The sequence below is a fragment of the Hemicordylus capensis genome, chromosome 2 (genome assembly GCF_027244095.1).
Source record: "Hemicordylus capensis ecotype Gifberg chromosome 2, rHemCap1.1.pri, whole genome shotgun sequence".
In the NCBI taxonomy this organism is placed as follows: domain Eukaryota; kingdom Metazoa; phylum Chordata; class Lepidosauria; order Squamata; family Cordylidae; genus Hemicordylus; species Hemicordylus capensis.
This window is the reverse complement of record NC_069658.1, coordinates 352,280,984-352,297,756: the sequence shown is the minus strand read 5'-3', so window position 1 is coordinate 352,297,756 and position 16,773 is coordinate 352,280,984. Positions and strand designations below refer to the sequence as shown.

At 44.1% G+C, this 16,773-nt stretch overlaps 1 protein-coding gene across 6 annotated transcripts in view; it reads right to left on the bottom strand.

The window, feature by feature from the left end:
• The window catches only part of FSTL4 (follistatin like 4), a 705,580-nt gene that overhangs the window by 432,279 nt on the left and 256,528 nt on the right, over nt 1-16,773 (bottom strand). The window contains exon 1 of one of the 6 annotated variants that reach the window (XM_053297775.1): nt 9,894-10,015. The exons of the other annotated variants lie outside the window; for them this stretch is intronic. The gene's annotated coding sequence lies outside the window, so the exon portion shown is untranslated. Of the gene's footprint in view, nt 1-9,893; nt 10,016-16,773 lie in introns of those variants that run through there. 6 annotated transcript variants of the gene reach the window in all.

Here is a 16,773-nt window from a genome sequence, read left to right as displayed (position 1 = left end):
CACACTTAACTAGGTTTCGACAAAAGCACTCCCCAATGCTTCTGTTTTCTAATGAGTGATGAAAATGTGGCAGTTTTGGTTTGTGTATCAAGCGTACTGCTGCTCCCCGTTGCTGCAGCAGCACGATGAGGCGGGGGGCGGGGTTGTGCCCCTATCACATGAGGCAGGCACGGGTCATCTTGCCTCCCCCTCCATGCAACAGGGGTCAGCCAATGAGGGAAGGCAGTGGGCTGATTGGGTCCCGGCTGCCTCCATTCCGAGCAGTTGCTCTGCAGCTTGTCAAGAGTGAGGCTTGCTGCAGAGCACTCTTTCATATCAGGCACATGGGGAGCAAAACGGAGCGTCAGCAAGAGGAGGAGAAGCGGTGGGGCTCGTAGCCCCTTGGTGGCAGTGTCCTCTCCTTGCTCTTTGAATGTGGCCTCACCATGAACGTCTGGCGCCAGCCGGCCGTGATCACAGCCTCTTGGGAGCCAGTCCCCACCATGCTTCGGCCACAGCCTAGCTGCCAACACCTGGTCCTGGGGACCAGCCGCCCCCTTCCGTCTGGGAGCTTTATGAAGGAGCTTTATGAATTGTGATTTGGGTGGAAGAACGCTGTGTACTGTAAAGAAGTAAAGCCTGAGTAGACCTGAGGTGTGGCCTACTGGGGGCATCTGGTATTGGGGATCTAATTGGGGATACTTTTATTTCATATTGGGGGTTTGCTTTGGGGATTGTATATTTCTTTCCCATTAATTTGGCTGTAATATGGTGGTCCTTTTTTAGGGGGGGGCATTCCTGGGGGCATATTTCATTGAATTCATTCATTTTTCTTTGATATTTTGTTGATTTTTCACTGATATTTTTCAGCGATATTTCATTGATTTCATTCCTTGGGGGCATATTTCATTGATTGGGCTGTGTATTTATTTAATTTTAAGCAAGGTGTAATCCATTGACAGGAAGTCATTGATGGGGGGCAGGATTAATTCATTGACAGGGGCAGCATGAAGTCATGGATTGGGGGGCAGCCTTAATTCCTCGATTGGGAGCAGTGCTCCCTCTACGGTGGTCCTAAGGTGCTCTGTTGTGTGTGTGCTCCCACGTTTTTGGTGTCCTTTCAGTTAATTTACCCCGAGCATTCAGAGCCCCACTCTGAATGCACATGTGCATGCAATGCCTTGATACTGCCACCCCAAACAAAACTCATTCCGCACACAGATTTAAAAATACATAACTAAATGAATAAGAATAAGAGAGAACACTGATTGGGGAGCAACCTTAATTTGATTGAGGGCAGCTTAATATTGGGAGCATCCTGAATGCATTGATTGAGGGCATTCCCTCTTGATGTCATTGGGGAGCACTCATTGCCTGCCATGCTTTCCCCATGCTGTGGGAGCACTCGATTGACTTAATTGCTGGGGACACCCAGTGAGCATAAGGGGAAGGCACCCACCCATAGGCATGTGGTGCCCTGGCCTGCAGAGCCGGGGTCTCCCTCCTCTTATGAGGATGAGGTACAGCGTGTTATGGTGCAGAACTTGTCCCACACAGGGACATGGGAGTCCAGTCCAGATCGGATACAAAGGGGGCATGGGACTAGGGCTAATCCGGATCAGATACAAAGGCAGCGACTCGGGCTAATAAACAAATACAACTTTCACAGTAGAGGTTGACAGGCTCCCAAGGGCAAGAGTTTGTAAATGATGAGCACAGAGATTTATGTAAGATTAAACTAATCTACTTTATTCAGAAGTAAAGTTGTTCAGAAGTACAGGATTATAGGGAGTTGGTCAGAGTGCTCAGAGAAAGAGAGGGGGGCATTTGGCCTAGCAAACAACTGCAACTCTCACAGTACAAGTTGACAGGGTCACAGGGGCAATAGCTTGTAAATGATAAGCATGGAGATTCATGTATGGTAGCAGGAGGCATTCTAGGTAGAAGAGGAGGGAGGTCACTCCTGGGAAGTTCCTCGGTGCATTCTATTAGTGGAGGGGCTGAGGAGGCAGAAATGAATAGGCGGGAGAAAGAGACAGACCTAATGGCCTCTAGTGGTTATTAGGGTTGTGCGCACACAAAGATCAACGCCAGTGGGAGCTGAATCTCCAACACCGTCTCATTGCCTGTCACACCGGTTCATGACTCCCTTCTTCTCATGAAGCACCTGGAACCGATCTCTTGGTGGCGGCTTGGTCACTACATTTGCCACCATCTCTTCAGTTAGGCAGCACTTCAGTTTGGCTGGCCTCTTCTCAGGTGCTGGTTTTCTCCATAAGTGAGAGTGGAGTACAACTTTGTCAGGCTGCAAACATTATGATGGGTTTTGGTGCTTCAGTCCCACAGTCCAGCAGTAGTTGTGTATCCACACAGCCTCCTTGCACGCTTCAGGGACTGAGTTGTACTCTGATTCTGTGGTTGAGAGTGCATCAAGCGACGTAACCCTTCACTCATGAGTGAGGGTCTTTGGGGTGGAATCCTGTAGTTGGGACTTCGTGAACAGCTCAGCTCTGGTTCAGGCGGTGCAGCCCCTTCTGAATCTGGTTTTGGTTCAGGTTCACTAGCTGGCATGAGATGTATGAAAGTCTGCTCACCTGTCTTCTCACAACATTGCAAATTTTAGTAGCACCGGTTTCAGCATTAAGGATTTGGGATCCTTTGACCACACTTCATATGCTTTGGTGGCGATCCAGTCTGTAAACTGTATGTAATCCTCAGGGCTTCTCCCCAGAAATTGTTTGCCAAACCTCTCTCTGCCACACCATTCAAGTCTCATGTTCAGTCCTCTGTTCTGGCAGGAATGTGTTCATGTTGTTTGACATGTGCTCGCCTACACTGCTGGGCTTTAGTCTCTGAGGCTGTCTTCCAATTTGTTACTGGCCAGTGCAACATACTCTCTAAAGTTCAAAAGAGGTGAGTAGGTAGTGATTGCAATCTTCCAGTGGATCACAACGATCACTGAATCATTGTGGCAACTCTTTTTCTCTCTTGTGGAAGGTAGGCTCCACAGCTCAGTGGTGCGGTGATGCTCCACACCGCTGCGCCTTGGCATGGCTGAATTTTAAAGTATTTAATTAATTCCCCCTTCGCAAGCTCAGGAATCACTCTAATATTCACATCCTGTTTCTTGATTGCTCTTTCCAAGTCCTTTCTGTTTGTAACATAACACTACCTGTCCTTGCACTAGGCATTGCGGAGGGTGGGCCTTAGCCTGGCGGAGTATGGCCACCACTCCTTCAGAACCGAGGTGGCTTCTTTAGTGGCAGTGGCGGGGATATATGTGGGCACAGCGTTTGCCCACCTGTGACCTCTACATATGTTTGTTACAATGGTAAGGGGGGCTTCCTGGAGGGATATGCTAACCTGCCTTTGTCTTACAGACACCGGTGGCCTCTTTCCCCTCTTCACATACTCATCTATGGCCACAGTTATGTGTTTTGGGCCAGTCCCAGTTGAAAAGCCAGTCAGAGGGCTCAGCTGACCAACATCTTGGCTGACCCATGTAGGCATCCAGTTGGACCTTGCGAGGATGGATTGGCTCGGGACATCAAGGAATGCTGTGGAACGTTTTACTACCACTGCTGGATGAGTACACCACTGGGGCAAACACATGGGGGTGGCAATGAATCATTTGCCTGGGGGGCGATGACATTAGCTTGCTGTGGGACAAGGGTGTGATATTACTAGATATTTGCTGGGATCAATGACATCAGCTTACTGCAGTGCAAGACCTTGATACTACTAGTCATTGGCCTGGGGGGCAATGACATCAGCTTGCTGCAGGGCAGGTCATTGATATTACTAGTCATTCACCTGGGGGCAATGACATTGTCTTGCTGTGGGGCAAGGCCTTGATACTACTAGTCATTCACCAGTGGGGGGGGGGTGACATTGTCTTGCTGCAGTGCAAGGCCTTGGTATGAGTCATTTGCCAAAGGGGTTGCAATGACATTGGCTTCCTGTGGGGCAAGGTCTGGATAGACCCACATACATGAACAGGGAGATTGGTAGAGCGGTAAGCTCCTTGGGTGGATGGGTTATCCCTCGTCCTGGCATTTGGGTTCAGAATACGTTGCAGTACAGGGGACAGTGCCTTTGACTAATTGGGGGAATGAACTGTTCCCCGGGGGCCTGCAGTGAGGTATTCAGGAAGTACTAGTGGGGTGGGGTAAGCGGGGCTAAACAGAGGTTTGCCCCACTTTTGTGGCAGGAGTGTGTGGGTGTTGGGTAGGTAGTTTGATTAACTGTGTTCGGCTGGAGGGCCATTTGGGGTGGGTCAAAGAACAGCCCTTCAGGTTTTTGCGGCCCTGGAGGTTTGGGAATGGGCCTCGCTCAGGGGGGTTGCTCAACAGTCCAGCTCAGAGTTTGGCACCTTGAGTTGGGGGTGGGTTAGGTCCCCCACCCTCTGCAGGAGAAAGCCTCATGGTGAAAGGAAGTCAGGACCTGGCACCTGACTGAATGTGTACCCGGCCCTTCACCCTGGTGTGGGATGGCTCTCCCTAGGAGGCAGTCCCACACGGGAAGAGTACCCACACTCTGGTTAGTTAGGTTCCACATTGCAGGTCTTATTCCGCTGTACATTAATAAAGTGGCCCTATTTTACTCCAACAAAGCATGTCCCGGCTTCATTGGGGCTGGGGGTGTAATGCTAGAAAGTTACTCATCTCTTAAACTGCAGCCTTCGCATCTCAGAAAGGTGTTACATAGTAGAACAAATATTTTCAAAAGAACACAAATTGTTAAGTGTGAGTTCCCACCTTGACTCACATCTTTTGTCTTTCTACTTTGCAAGTTTTATTTCCTATTTCAAGTGTTAATGCAATACATGAAGAAATGATTCATTAACACCTCCAAATTTTTTAGTAGATTCTAGACTTTCAAAAGCTCCTCTTTGGGTGCATTTGTGTTATTAAAATTAAATCCATCCATTCTAAGAAACAGTTTAGCTACTTCACTAGAATGTAAAAACTTGGATCATCTCATTTTTTCACAGTTTCTATTTTAGGTTTGACTTTTCTGTTTAAATGAAAATTGCTTTATAAAATGCTTCTCCTTTGTTTCATATGTGACACGCATGTCAACTACCAAAGTTCTCTGGCTTAGTTTACTAAGCAACATATGCTCTTTGGCCATTTGCTATGAGACAGTGCTCTCTCTACACAGATAATTCTCTCTCACACAAAAAGCAATACATGTTCTATTAAAGTTGCAGCTCAGAGATGTAAGGGAAGGATTCTGCTAAAATTTATTTCCTGTTCCCTAGAGAAAGGATAGTTAAAGAGTCTAATGGCTGTGTCTTAGCTCATGAAGTATATACCAGCTGAGGTTCATGGGAGAACAGGGACCAGGTGGAAAGCTTCTAAAGGAGGGACTGGGTCCAGGGCAGCCAGTTACCTATCCCTAATATATGCTTTGCTTTGGTGGCAAGCCTTAATTGGCTCAGCCAATAGTCAGCCTACATTAGGACTCAAGTATGTCAATTACTTGGGTGTGTCTCAAAGAGAGTTACCCAACAACCAGTCTCTGGCACCTTACTCCTGCACCACCAACATCTGGATCCTTCAGCAACCCAAGGCAATTAAACCTTCATTGAGCAAGGGCACTCTCTAAGATGCAATGCAGGGAAGGCAGGGTTGAATAATATCAGCTGACCCAATCTGGATTGGGGCAGCTGATCCCTGTGCCCTATAAAAACAGTCATCTCTAAGCTCGCACTCTTAGCAACTAACTGGAGTACTGACACAGACTCCCTTGTCCTGCCTTGCCTCACTTTGCCAAGCCCTCTGTACCTGACCTCAACTTGGCTCTGACTAGGCTTTCTGCAGCTGTCTCACCCAGTACTTGAATGTGACTCATTCTCATTCTCACCCATTTTTAGCCCACCTATATGCTAACTGAACTGTCCCAGCACTTACCAAGGCATGGCAACTAAGCATTCATTCTAAGGTGTTCAGTCTTTTCTATTTCCAGCACCTTTGTAATAAATACTATGGCTATTATGGCAATTTTAAAATGGTTATTAAATGAGATTCATAGATGTTCAAAAATTAGATGAGATATAAGAAGTGAAATCTAATAGATTTTTCAGAATTACTTCCATAGACATTTGTCAAGTGCACATTTATACATAGGCTTGCACAATTATTACTCTTCCAAATGCATATTTATGACAAACTGCTTAACCAGAGAAGGCGGGGGAACTGAGTGCAATTCCATTCCACAAATTAAAATTCAATTACTTCTATCTGCCCCACACTGTTGTAAATTATTGTGGCTGCTGTTATGAGAACACTTATTCTGATATACTCTCATTGACTGTTATTGGGTTTCAACAGGAGAATGAATTAATATACGAAGTACTGGGTGTTATGGATCCAGAATATATTGTGCTCCTGTGTTAAGATTCCTGTCTCATGTTAAGGTTGGCACCTGTTCATAATACTTATAGATCATTCCATTTTAGAAAGTTCTAGGCAAGATTCAGACTGATAGTAATGTCCCATTAAGTCAGTTAATGGGACTTAAGTTAGTAATGACTAAGCACCATTGAAATTAATGAGACAAGTTAGTCATTATTAACTTAAGTCCCATTAACTGCAATGGAACTTAGTCAATGGACCGGGTCTCATGATCCGTGAGACCCGGTTTTGTGAAGTGAACGGGAAGAGTGGGCTAAGCCCGCTCTCCCCGCTCACAAGCAGGCAGGGAGCCCTGGGCAGCCGGATCAGCCGCCCACACGATGGCTGGCTCTGAGACAGAGCCGACGGGGGTGGGGGGAGAGGGGGCCATGCAGCCCACGCAAGCCCCAGTATGCCTTGTGCGAGTGCACAGGGCATACTGGGGAGACCCCCGAGCCGGGAGGCAGCTTTTCACCTCCCGGCCAGGGGTCTACTCGTGAGTAGGCGTGGCGCAAAGCTGCACCATGGCTACTCACGAGCCTAAAAAGCAGGTTTGCTGGAGCGCTCGCTCCGCAAACCTGCTTTTTAGCAGGGGTTCCAGAGTGGGTTTGCCACTCCAGAACCACCAGGCTCGGCTGTGATCAGCCTAGCCCGGTTTTTGCTGATCGTCAGAATTGCCCCATTATTAACTTAGTCTGGATCCTGCCCTCTGTGTATAATAAGCAAACGTATTAATGGATAAAGTTTATCAATAATGTTGTTGTCATAAGGTATAGTTGTGCTGTCGAGTCAATGTTGACTCCTGGCGACCATAGAACCATTTGGTTTTCTTTGGTAGAGTACAGGAAGGGTTTACTATTGCCACCTCCTGTGCAGTAGGAGATTATGCCTTTCAGCATCTTCCTATATTGCTGCTGCCTGAAGCAGGTATTTCCCAAAGTCTGGAAAACACACCAGTAGGGATTCGAACTGGCAACCTCTGGCTTGCTAATCAAATCATTTCCCAGATGGCAGAGAGGAGAGCTGGTCTTGTGGTAGCAAGCATGACTTATCCCCTTAGCTAAGCAGGGTCCACCCTGGTTGCATATGAAAGGGAGACTAGAAGTGTGAGCACTGTAAGATATTCCCCTTAGGGGATGGAGCCACGCTGGGAAGAGCAGAAGGTTCCAAGTTCCCTCTCTGGCTTTTTCAAGATAGGGCTGAGAGAGATTCCTGCCTGCAACCTTGGAGAAGCCACTGCCTGTGAAGACAATACTGAGCTAGATAGACCAATGGTCTGACTCAATATATGGCAGCTTCCTATGTTCCCCACTGCACCATTAGGTGGCCCTAGTTCTTTTAGGATGGGAATACTGTGGTATCTTTGAGTAGCTTGGAGACCAAACTGGCAACCTCTAGCTCACTAGGCAAGTTATTTCCCCACTGCGCCATTAGGTGGCATAGGTTACTACAAAACACAAATTAATGGATGACACTGACATACTAATGAATTAGGAGCCTAAGATAATGTGAAATCCAAAATAATGTATTTGGCAACAGGAGCAACTGAATTAAATGAACAGTTTTCTATCAATAAAAGACAACCTACATTGCCAGCATCATCTTGTAGTTTCAATGCAATGTCAATGGGAACATTTCTATTTAATTATTAAAACATGGCAAGATGCCCATAATTATACTGGGGACAATAAGTCCCTTATCTGGTGCAATAAGTGGTTTCATTTGCCAGGTTAGGACGTTAAACCTACCAATCATAGTAGCTGAGAGATAAGAGGCAGGTTCAAAGTGACATGATTGTTGTATTTCTTCCAGTTTCACATAAGAAGTTTAACTTTCACATAGTCAAAGTAGATACTGCTCTGGCAATGCTACAAAAATAGTCTTATTAGTCTAAAGGCTATAGCAAATGTTTCCTTCATCAACAGCTGGTCTATATGGGATATTTGATGGGAAGATTTGTTAGCGTCTTTCCAATACCTTCTGGTACAATTGGCAGTATCCCAGTATTTGATGACACCCTATGATTCCAGTTCCCTTTGTACCAGTAGAGTTGCTATTACAGAGAGTAATATTCCCAAACAAAATGGTACAAATGCATGTTAGACTCTAATCAGCTGCTTTTGTTCTTTTACCATTCATCTTTGTTAGTCAAATTTGCATGTGGTGTGTCTCTGTGGGGACTTTGAGCTGTTATCATTATCTTTCATTCAAGATTTCTTTTAAAAATATATATTTGAGTTTGTTGTTTTTTGCCTTCTTGCAGGGATTCTGCACAAATAAACAATGCATGCAACCAGATCTCACACATTACCACCTCAGATGTTGCCCACGAGAAACAGACCTGGAACAAATTGTACCCTGCACCTATTGCATGTTATCTAGCTACCAGAAACACCTTCTTCACCTCCACTCATTTCAATTTACAATTCTTTTTAAAATATCCAGCCTAAGAAAGAGTTTGTTCTGAACTTGGCAGTTACCAATCACATCATGAACATAATAAAGATATTGGCGGGATCCTGACTAACAGTACAAGCATACTTCTAACAAAAGCATATGCACAGTACTAGCTTCCCAGTTTCCGAAGTGCAGGCACTTTTGTGCAAGAGTGCAGTGATTTTCACCAACATGTCTGCGGGTCATGCAGACCTTGGGGATGTGTTTCCATTGGTCAAAGACAGGGGCGTAGCAAGGTTGGAGTGGGCCCAGAGACAAGATTTTAAAATGGCCCCCCCCCCAAAGTCCAGGGCCTCCGCACACCCCAGGCCCCCAAGGATTTAAGTCTGATATTCCAAAATAAGTATGCTGCCTGCAAATACATTTCACTGAATACACACACACACGTCACAATATATAGTGATATACATTGAGTACTATACATTTGTATTACTTTTAATGCCTAGAACACACTAGAAAGATGAATTATTAAAATGGGCCCCTCGCTGCAGATTAGCAAAGGAGACTTTCAACCATGCAGGGTGAACCTATGTTTGTTTTCTCAGAATTCTGAACAAATTCAGTCAAGTTTGATTGCAGGAGGTTTTTCACAGGAGGCTTTTAAAGCCCTTTAAGACACATTCTCCTCTGGAATGGAGGTGCTGCATTCACATGTTGGCCAGATTGATCCTGAAGTCCCTGCAAGTTATTGGGGAGCAGTTCACACACAAGAAAAATAAAATAAAAGCACCACACATGCTTCACAGTTCTCACTCAGACCTTCTGGGTTGCAAAAAAACTTGAACATAAGTGCATTTATAAATGAATGAATGAATAAATAAAATTAATAAAATACTGTTCCAGAAGTTTTTGCAATTTTCTGCCATGAAACAAGCCACTTATAGGACTTTTTAGATAGTTTTTTTAAGTCAGCAAATTTTCCAAGCTGTTTCAAAATAAATTTTCAGAGACTTCTCGGTCCCTCCCCCCCCCTCATATCCAAGCCCTATGGCAAGCAGATCCCTATATATCCTGGGGGGGGGGGAGGAAGGTAACCACAAAAAGGAGTTCACACTCTACCTGGCAGCAAGGGGTCTTCTGCTGCAGAGAACAGTGGAGGCCTCTCTGGCTGCCTCCTCCTTCCTGGCTTGCTTGGGCCCTACTGGAGTTCAGGCTTCACAGAGGCCTACACGAGGCCTCCGTGGAAGCCCCGCCCACCCGCCGATCAGCTGAGAGGCGGGAGAAAAGGAGCTCTTTGCAGCTTGTCTGCTGCCTCGATTGCTGGCCAGGAGAACAAGCTGGAGAGACGGCGAACAGGGCAAGTGGCTAAGGGGCCTTGGGGCTGGGCAGGGGGCAATGGGGAGTCACATGAGGTGCCTCTGGGGTGCCCCTCCAGGCAGTGGGGCCCCCAGACAACTGTCTCCCCTTGCCCGATCGTTGTTACGCGCCTGGTCAAAGAGCACTTCTGGAGCAAAGGGAAAGCAGCAGAAACCACTGAGCTTTTGTGAAGGAGCATTCATACTTCAGGCAGGGAGGCTAATGCTGCATACACCCTTTTATTAGAAGCACATGTGCTGTTAGAATGTTGGCCATTATTTACTACCCCATAAATGTAAATAGATGCTTCTATTATCATTAGTGAAGTCAAGTAGAGTTTTACAATATGATTAGTTATTTTATATGGTTCTTTTCCATCAGCATTTGAATCAGCGCTATAAAACACACATTCTTGGGCTCAGGTCATGTTATCAGTGTTATAAAAGTGTTCATAGTGGCCATGGATTTCCACAAAGTCCACCAAAAGCTGTTCAACACTGAGACTGGTGTTGAATAGCTGAGCAGGTTACGTTTAACCATAACATTGGTTTAATTAGAAAAGGCACCATGACATTTGCAGATTTATATGACACTTCAGTGCTGAATGCGATGGAACAGCTCCAGGGTGTGGGCGAGAAACAGAACGCTGTGTGTAGTCTGCTGAACTTTGTAAAAGAATCAAGGCTCCATTTTGGAGTTGTTTAAACTTACTGGCTAATTAGCAGAGTTCTACACAGCTCCAGGGGTATATGCCACATTGCCTGAGGGCTGCTGTAGAATGTCTAAGCCAAGGGATGAGGGGAAGGATTACATTCAGGGAGCTGGACTGTACTTACAGGGACAGTATGCACGTTAATTCATGCATGGGGTATAGCTTGTGATAAAGGGAGTTAGAAAGTCTTCTGGATGAGGGTTTCTTGCCTAAATCCTCCCATTTGCAATTGCATACCTTTTTAAGTTTCTCTAGTTTGCATAAAATGAGCAAGCAAGAGGAATATTAAAAGAAATATTGTTCCACTGGTTTTTTCCCCTCCTGAGTCTGAATCTGGTGAAGGCAGTCCTGTTATCTCACAAGTGAGCACAATTCCATTTCCTTTCTTGAGGTGTCCTAAAGGCAATCCCAAATATCCAGATAATTAGAGTCAAGAATAAAATGGGGCACATTAACTTCAACTAATAGGGGGTAGGCATTAAATTTCATAGAACCAATCTGTAATCTGATAATTAAATTTCTAATTGACAGTACTTCTACAGAGTAGAAGACACAGAACTTTTTCAGAGGAAAGTAAATGATGTTCAGTAAGTGATATTACTGCTCTTCTAATTCTCTCCCCAATGGAGAGAAAGCACTAGAATTCATACTCTTCTATGAATGGCTAAGAGGAACCACAATTTTATGTGTGCCTTTTTAAAAGAGAGTCTTTTAATATATTTTCATTAAGTGGGAAGCCAAAGGATTAATCTAAAACTGTTGCCAGAGGAAGGTTTGAATCTCTATTACAGCTATAGTTAAATTGGAAGGGCAAAGTCACAGCCTCACATGAACATAATGAAGTAATTTCAGTTATAGTATGTGAAGAGGAAAAAAAAATAATTTATTTGATCAAATAATGGTTCATGCTCTGGGTCGCTCTTTCCTTGGTTACTGTAAACAGCTCTGTCATACATCTTGCTGTCATACTTTAACCCCCTCAGAACCCTGCTGCCAAAATTTGTTCACTTTTTATGTCATTCGTAACCTTAACTGTTTTCTTATCCTATTCCACATGCAGCACAGACTCCTTCTAAGCTCTCATCAGAGCCTGTCCTATATTTCTGCCCTCACATTCTGACACATCTCTCTACATAAAATTTGTTCCTCCCATTCCACAACCCATTCCACAACCCACAGCATTCAAAAGAACTCCTGTTCTCAAAAAACTTTGCCCAATCTCTACTGCTTCCCTTTGTGGCTACAGTATGTTCCCAGAACATATAAAGGTATCAAGAAAAATAGAGGTATAATGAAGAAAATGGGAAATGAGCAGATGGAAATAAGGAAACTATCCATCCATCCATCCATCCATCCAATTTATATACTGCCCTTCCAAAAATGGCTCAATAATGAAAGTGTTGTTGGGTAGCTGGGGAGGGAGGTAGTGAGAGAAGTAGTATAGTTCTTACCAGTCCAGTGGTAGCCACTGGAGTTGGCAGCACTCACCCCCCCCCCGACAGTAATTATCTGCCTTGGCCAATTGTCCAGCAGCTGAGAAAACCATTTTTTTTCAGAGGGGAAGGGATAGCCAACAGACAGGAATGGAGAGTAGTCACAAACGTTGCAAGAAGTCAACACCAGGAATTCCACAGGATCAGGGGTAAACACGAATTGGGGACATACAACCAGGTTCAGATTTCCAGGCCAAGGTTGCTCACAGTAGGGCTTGTCACCATGGACATTGTTTCCAACACAGACCCAGCTTTCTGTCTGCTCTAACTAGGCAGTGTGCTCACCCATCACTGCAGCTGGGCCTTGTCAGGGAGATGCAGCCAGGCCAGAGCTGGGACACCTGTTCCTTGTGGCCAGCCTCTCCGACCTATGCCGTTCCTCCCTCTGAGCCTATACTTTGGCCAAACATTGCTGACGGGGATCTGAGGCAGGCACCTCGACTTCAGCGGCCTCGGAGGCTTCATCAAGAGGAGGGAGGGAAGGAGACAGAGGGGCCTGCAGGCCTGTCGGCTCTGGCTCTGCTGAGTCGACCAGAGTTTCGGCCTGCTCCCCCTGTTCTGGGTCTTCATCTGAGGAATCCTCCTCCATGACCCCACTGGGAGTCATCAGACTGATGCAGCCTAAGTGAACAGTGCTCCCTCTGCAGCAAGCCACCCACAATGCATGTATCTGTGTATCTGCAGAAGCTGGAACCCTGCCACCACAGTGTGCACAGCTTGCTGCAGAGGGAGCACTGTGTGCTTGGGCTGCGCTGGGGGAGCAAGGGATGGTGCGGGCTGCTGCCACCGGGCTGGTAAGAATATTTCTCCACCACCACCACCCAGCTGTCCTTTTGATTCTGAACCAGTCTGCCCGAACTGGGTTTGGTTCAGTTTGATAGTGAACTGGACCACCTCCAAAGTTCAAGATTGAGCTACCAGACCAGCCTGGTTCAAGGTGAAGTCGATCAGGATCTAATGGTTCATGCACTCCCCCAACTAGAACTATGGATCTTCCCAAGGCCAAGAAATTTAGGACCAAGAAAAGAAAGTACTTTCTCACATAGCACATAATTGATCTATGGATTTCTCTGCCACGGGATGTGGTGATGGCCACCAGCTTAGATGGCTTTAAAAAGGGGTTTAAACAAATTCATGGAGGGCAGGTCCATCAATGACTACTAGTCTAGTGGCTATAGGCCACCTCCAGCCTCAGAGGCAATATGTCTCTAAATACCAGTTGCAGAGCACCAGAAGCAAGAGAGAGGGCATGACCTCATCTCTTGTGGTGGGCTTCTCAGAGGCATCTGGTGGGCCACTGTGTGAAACAGGATGCCGGACTAGCTCGGTCTTGGGACTGATTCAGCAGGGCTGTTCTTATAAATATAAAAAGCCTTAGACTACATTCCTACTACACCTGGTTAATGTGCACTTAAACTTCTATTGATTTCATTTGGACTTAAACTTGTGTAACTGAGCATGGAACAATATCCAGAAGTGGGATATTCAGTATAATCACATCAAAATTACCATTGATAGTACTTTCTCTTTTTACAGCTGTGGCAATGAAAGATAAAATACATTAACAGTTGTTTGGCTATCAGATCATACACTGATGAGCTGGTAATAGACATGGAACACCAATATTTACATTTTGTATGTCAAATCTGCATGCTAACTTTCTGTAGGTAATGCTAAATTTCACACAGACATCACACATCAACTTTAAATAATCTCATTTGACATTTCTAGCTCTCTTTCCTTTCTCTTTCATCTCAGCAACTGCACTCCCTTTCAATCATTTTGACAAATTTCAACAAAGAAATCTGAAGACTGAAATTATTAGGTCTTAATTATGAGTCTGATCTGCACTGGAACCGTGTGTCTCCTTGCTGTGACTCATGACACACAGTGCCAAGTCTGTATTGGTTAGAAATATCAAAAAAATACTGTATTAAAACCATTCACGGAACATTTGAATCTCAGTTATCATTATATGTTACAATTTTTTAAAAGGTCACAAGCATGTCCCCCCTGCTACAAATTTATACATCTAACAGCTCACAGGACATAATCATAACTATCTTACACACATATCCACTCACGTTTTCATTAGCCAGCCATATTTTGACCTTTTACAGTGACTCAAGTGTGCAGCCCAAACTTGAACATATTTACTTGGAAGCAATTTCCACTGAGTTAAGCAACAATGCGTGCAGCCTTTAAAAGTAAAATCCAGTGGCCAACATAATGCCCAATGCAATGCCAGTGTTGTCCATGAGTCGGTGCTGCTGCACACTGGTGGTGTGTGCAAGCGGACTGTTGCATAACTACTTAAAAAGTATCCCCACAAAACTGTTTTTCCATTGGAAACCATGGAAGTAATGCTGTGCAACTGCAGGCATGCAGTTTTAAGTAGTCGTGCAACTGCCCAATTGTGCAACACCACCTGGGGCTGCCTATAACATGCACAGCAGTGCAAGCTGATGGGCAACACCAGCATTGCATCACACATCAATCACTATTTTTCTGTGCACCTTGCTGAAGAGCTTTGCAACTCATGGAGCAGGGCTGGCTGGCAAGATGTTAGCAGACCAAAGACTTCTTTCCCATTATAATTATCAGACAAGTCACACCTTCTCCAAGCAGAAAGGCCTGGCTTAATTGCACATAGTTTTTCAGAATGTAAAGATTATTTGAGAATTATTTGAAACTCCTCTTGGAAATTATTGTTGATTGGTCTTGTTGGGACAATTGCCAATATATGCAAGTATGTTATTTTCATTATTGGAATGGAAAACCATAGGATGTTTCTTTCATACTTATGAATAAGCTCACTTGATCACACAAAACTGTTATTCATACTGACATACATATTAGAAACAACTCCTTGGTTCAGTCAGGTAACTTATTGTGTGCGAGAACCATTAAACATATTATGTAGCAGCAGACTCAAGATCATCAACAAATATATTATGCAGGGAACAATGCCAATGTCAGATATAACTTCCTAGAACTTTTGTATGACACACATGCATTTTCAAACACATTAGACACACTTGAAGTATATACTTAAAATATTATAGGCATATCTCTAAAGAAACTAAAATCTGAACAGCCCTAAATGGGAATAAGATTACCTTTCCTGTACAAGGAAATTGTATTTTATTTTATTTTTTGTGAATGCATATACTTAATTTCAGAGGTGGGCTAATGAATAAAATATTTAGAAACCAGTGCCCTACAACATGTGGTTTTACCTAAGTAATGAAGCAAATAAAGCTAAACTCTAGTTTCAAAAGTGCTATTCATATGCAGTACATCTTTTATTCACTTATTGCCCATACAACTGTATTCCACAGTTTAATCTCTAATGACATTAATCATTGTGTGAAAGAACTTTTATTATGATATAACACTAATCAACAGAGGAATACCTTATAAATCTAAATGATGCTTGCCATTCTTACTTGATGTGCATGCATACACACACACACCCCAACCAGATGTTTCTGTGGTGTTTTGTTTTGTCTTCTCATGCATAGAAAGCAGACATCTCCATGGGTTCACACTACATCTGTGAATTGTATCCACAGAATAATATCTCAAGCACAAGTTCCCACTCCACCCTCAGAAGAAAAAGAAAACAAGCCTGAAAACATTTTAAACCCACATGATGTTCTCAGGTTTGTCATCACTTATTATCTTGTTCTGCCACTGAAACAGTAAGTATCAATGCTCTTGATCTCTTGTTACGTGTAAAGGGCATGAAAGTTGTCACTTAGATATTGGATAAGTATGTCAGAACAGGAATTCAATCTGTAGTGTCTGTCAGATGGGCTCCATTGGGAATTTCATCTAAACTGAAGCAGGCAAGGAGCATAACATCATCAGAGAATCTCCTTCAAATGCTTAATGTTACACTAACTAACAAACAAACTTTGTAATCTGGATTATAGACACCAGGCAAGGAAAATGGGCATGATCCAGCTAACTTCAAGCACTCTTTAACCCTATTTATTGAGAGAGAGAGAGAGAGAGAGAGAGAGAGAGAGAGAGAGAGAGAGAGAGACGGATGGATGGGGGGGGGAGAGGAGAGAGAGAGTGAATTCTGTTTAAGCTCGATCATGCCAATTAGTCCAAATGTACATGTCATTTTCATAGCACAAATGTACAACATTTTGTGGCTTGTCCCGACTGCCAGGTTATAATAATAAAAGCTCCTTGGGGACACAGCCTCTTTCTAAAGATATTTTAAAGGGATATTATTTTAAAGTTGAGGCATAATGGAATTAACTAATTTTAAAATGAGTTTTAAAACTGCTTTTTATTCTATTTTGTATTTTCTTTTCTCCCTTTTTATGTGTTATGATTTAATGTGTTATGTGTTTTTATTGTATGTTTTAATCCTGTATTGTGAAAAGTTAGCTGCCCAGAGAAAAATTTGTTATGGGATGGC